This window comes from Mauremys mutica, unplaced genomic scaffold (assembly GCF_020497125.1).
Source record: "Mauremys mutica isolate MM-2020 ecotype Southern unplaced genomic scaffold, ASM2049712v1 000519F_np12_subseq_150393:319720_obj, whole genome shotgun sequence".
Taxonomy (NCBI): domain Eukaryota; kingdom Metazoa; phylum Chordata; order Testudines; family Geoemydidae; genus Mauremys; species Mauremys mutica.
The window spans coordinates 143,295-147,892 of NW_025422989.1; the positions used below are offsets into that span (position 1 = coordinate 143,295).

Consider the following 4,598-nt stretch of genomic DNA (forward strand, 5'->3'; position numbering starts at 1 on the left):
AGCATTGGTGGGGGGGAAGGGGAGAGCCCAGATCTGGGGCAGCACAGGATGTGGGGGGGGAGCCCAGGGTGTGGGTTGGGGGGGGAAGAGCCCAGGGGTGGGGTGGCAGGGGGATGCAGGTGTGGGGAGGCCCAGAGCTGCGGCGGCAGCGGGTGCAAGTTGGGTGGAGCCCAGGGCTCGGGCAGCAGGAGGGTGTGAGGGGGAGCCCAGGGCTGGGATGGGGGCAGCCAAAATTTTGTTTGCTTGGGGCGGCAAAAAACCTAGAGCCGACCCTGCCTCCACGCACTGTGAAGTAGGTAGGAGCGGATCATTATTATCCCTACTTGAAAGAGGGAGAAGCTGAGGCTGAGAAAGGAGAATTGACTTGTCTGAGGTCACACGGCCAGTCAGTGGCAGAGTTGGGAATAGGACCCAAGAGCCCCGATTTTCAAACTAACCCTCGGATCTTGAATTTCAGACACTGAATGACCTGAATAAAGTGCTCTCAGATGAGCTTCAGACCAACAACAGTGCACAGGAATTATTCAGTAAGTATTTGAGGAGAACTGCAATGTTAGAGAGAATCATGAACTAACTGCTCAGAGACCATTAATGCAGAGAAGCAGCAAAATTCATCAAACACAGAAATGGTTCTGACTTATTTCCTTGGTCTTGAAAGAGAACAACAAGGACCTGAGTCTCCTCCCTGTCAATAACCCCCTGCTCAGCCAATCAGGGTAGAGACTGAGGCCGAGGGTTCTCACCAAAGAGCCCAAAGGATGGCCCAGGTCACTGGTGGGGATTACTGGCCGAGCATTATTTCAGCCCCACATTTTTGGGTGGACCTCCCACAGTGGGAGCTGCAGAGCCCTCCCCCGCAACACACACACACACACACACACACACACACACCCTCCCTGCTGGTGTTGGGAGGGGAACAGGAGAAAGGACAAAAGAAGCAAAGGACAAAGAGAAAGGAGGGAGGGATGGATGGAGGAAAAGATGAAACAAAAAGGACAAACCCCAATGTCCCCAGTGATTCTAAGGGACAAAATCCCAGGAGCGCAATAAAATTCTTCCTCCTTAAGCTCGTGTTTTCCATGCCTAGAATTCAACTGTCACCAGATGGATCAGACTGAACAGGTTTCAAACCTCCAGGAGGCTCTTCCCTTCTAAACAGGGACGGCTGTTTTCTAGTAAAATCACTACAAGGGAAGGAGAAAACTCGAAAGAGGTTCCTCCTGGCGCTCACGTCCATGAACCCGAATACTCTCTCAGTCCTCAAAGAGAGACCTGGAGAAGGAGACTTGCTGGAGAAAAGCCACAGGGGTCTCTGAGGTTTCCCTGGCCCCTCGCCCCGGTCCTGCCTGGCTGATGTCAGCATCTCTCTGTGAGGTCACCACCTCCCCACCACCTTGGACCAATAGTCTGAGGTCCTGCAAAAGGCCTTTGTGATGTCACTGCCACACCCCTCCCTTGCTGTGCCAATGTTCTGCCCCTGGCCAGGCACTTTGGAGGTTTGAGCTGCTCCCTGAGGATCACCCCACTCAAGGAGCGTTCGTTCTAGGCAGCAAGCCGGCTAGACAGGGAAACATCAGACACTGCTCCCAATGCTACACTCGGTTTTTCAGAAATTAGTCGACTTTATGGCCAGAAGAGACCATTAGAGCATCTAATCTGACCCCCTGCATATCACAGGCCTCCTGTATGGCACAATAGTGAGTTTATTACGCAGGGTCCACCCCTCCTTCACTGTGAATAGTACATGAACCAGCCTTGTAATGGAGCTGAGATTTCCCAAGAACTTCAAGCAAAATACACCAGTTTCATAAAACAGATTTATTAACTACAGAAAGATGGAGTTTTAAGGATTATAAGTGGTAGGCATAAAAGATCAAAGTAAATTACCATGGAAATTAAAGATAAATTCACAATCTAAACTTTACACCTTATTACACTAGGCCGTAGTTCGGTTATGCCACAGGAAGGCTTAATGCTTGAGCTGCAGCACATGCTGGGCAGGCTTAAGGCCGGGCTCCCCATGGCAGGAGAGAAGAAGAAGACTCGGCCCCTGGAGGGGCAGGCTGGGGCTTCCTGGATCCCATTTGCTCACAGCCAGTGCCCTGCCCCCACTCCCAAGTCCTTAATGGCTCCCCCAGGTCAGCCAGAATGGAGCAGCGGTTTTCACTCCACCAAGTCCACTTACGGCTTACAGGCAACTCCCAGACCCACCACAGCCCACCATGTCGGCCAGAAAGGAGCCCACTCAGCCTCACCATTGCTGCTTTTCCGTCCCCCTAGAACCCTGCTTCTCCTGGGCTGCAAGGAGCCACCCCTGGGAAGCCAAGAGGCAGGCACAGGATTCTGCCTCCCAGCAGCCAACTGCACCTCCCCCGGCTTTGCAGAACGAATGGTGACGCTCTACTAACCCCACTTAGCCACACTGAGGCGCTTAGCTTCTGCCCTGCCTTCCTCAGCTCGACTTTCCTCTTTTGCCCCATTCCTGCCTCACTTCCTCCTTTGGCAAGTCACGCAGAGGAGGCCAGCAGGAAGAGCCGGCCTCCGTAGGCCAACCTCCAACAGCAGAGGAGGCCAAGCCACAAGCCTCCAAAAGGTAACACACCGCACTCCTCTAGGTTCTCCAGCCTGACGCCAAGGTGCTTTCTCCACTGCTGTCAGCACCCTCTGTCATGCGGGGGTTGGCGTTATCCCACGGACAGGCCAATAGGAGGAGGAGGAGGCCTTCCTGAACAGCAAGGGGATCTGGCAAAAGGAAGCCAGCATGTTTCTGCCTGGTTTCGAACCAGGGACCTTGTGCGTGTTAGGCAAATGTGATAACCACTACACTACAGAAACTCCACCTGCTTGGCTTTTGTTCACCCTGGCACAGACCGATGGACAAACCTAGAGAAAGTGGTGACAGCCCTTCAATGGGTCAGCTGGCAGAGCAGAGGACTGGAGCGGGCACTCAGGAAGTCGTCCTTACGTCACCCTTGTGACTCCAGTTTGAGGGAGAGCTTCTTTTTCTTCCCCTTGCTGACAAAGAGCAAGAGAAGAATGAAAGGTCAGGTGGGCCAACTCGGTGCAGAAGCCCATGCTGCCTTTTCCTGCTGCATAGCCTGAAATGAGGGACTCGTGGCAGTTAAAGGCACTGCTGCACTTTCAGAAAACATCCCACCCGTGCACAAAGGGGGATAGAAGAGCCTGTTAGTCTAGCACGCTCCCAACTGAACTACTTCAGCAGCTGCTCAGTTTCTTTTTGGCCTCCTGCTTTTCTGTCTGGGATGTTGTTGTCAGCTGTGGCACAGAAAAAGGACGTCATTGCGAGCAGCCCATGAAGACAAGATTCACTTTTGCCTTCCTTGCTCGGCTTTACTCGCTTCCTCGCCCTATTCCTGCCTTAGTTCCTGCATTACCTGAAGGCAACAGGGGGCCAGCAGTACCAGGAGGAAGTTGGGCAGCTAGACCCTGGTGGCAAAAGTCCTGCCGCCACTTGCCACCCCACTCTCTTCTCCCAGCGTCACATATTGGCCACCAGGGACTTGGGGCCCAGCAGCGCAACGGAAGGCAGTGGACAGAGCCACCCTCGCCTTGAAGCTCCAGGTCATTAAACCACATCTTCAGTCGCTGATGGCCAATGAGAGACCAACATCGCTTGCTATTTTAGCACTTGGAAATGCCATTGGTCAGTCATTGGATCTCTGTAATGCTGTTACAGAACAAATGAACACAGAATCTCAGTGTGACATACTATACCTTTGGGGGAGCGGCTGTAACCCCCATAATCCTCATTTTCATATCATCGTGATCTTACATATAGAGCATGACTTGTAAGGTATCAGGGAAAGGATATGATCTGCTGAAAGTCATTTCTCTACCCATAGATGTAGACCATTCATGCATATGAAGTTATGAGAATTGTGCAGTGTGGTTGTCACTGTGCTGTAGGGGGGGGAGTCAGCCAAATATTAGCTCCCCAGTGGCAACAGCAAGGAAAGTAACCAACACCCGGACAGGGTGTCAAACAACCCACCGACAGCCATTGTCCAGCAAGGGAGCTACAATGCAATGACTCACCTGCATGAGGACACCCCAGGGGAATTGCTCAGACTTGCTTGGAGAGACGCAGTGATGCTCACCTGACTCTGAAGGGGGGGGGGGGGGCAAAGCCATGAGGGAAGAAAGGACATGATAAAAGGAGAGACATTTGCCAGGCTTTATCTCTCTCTGTCACCTACATCTACAGACACCCCCACACCAAGCAACTGAAGCGCTGATGAAAGGGGAGAGCCTGGCTGAAAAGCCACCAGCCAGCCTGTGGTGAGAAGCATCTGTGTTTGGAAGGGTACTGAAAGGGTTAAAATCAGCTTAGAATTAAAAGCAATGAGGAGTCCGGTGGCACCTTAAGGACTAACAGATTTATTTGGGCATAAGCGTTCGTGGGTAAAAAGCCCACTTCTTCAGATGCATGGAGTGAAAATTGCAGATAGAGACATAAATATAGATTGGAACATGAAGTGACGGGAGTTACCGTACAAGGGGAGAACCAGTGTTGAAGGCTAATTCAGTCAGGGTGGATGTGGTCCTCTCCCCATAATTGATGGGGAGGTGTTAATACC

At 52.2% G+C, this 4,598-nt stretch overlaps 1 non-coding gene across 1 annotated transcript; it reads right to left on the reverse strand.

Moving 5' to 3' along the window:
• Positions 1 to 2,762: 2,762 nt before the first annotated feature.
• On the reverse strand, positions 2,763 to 2,835 carry TRNAV-AAC. Its single transcript has one exon. It is a non-coding gene; the product is annotated as a tRNA-Val (tRNA).
• Positions 2,836 to 4,598: the final 1,763 nt, after the last annotated feature.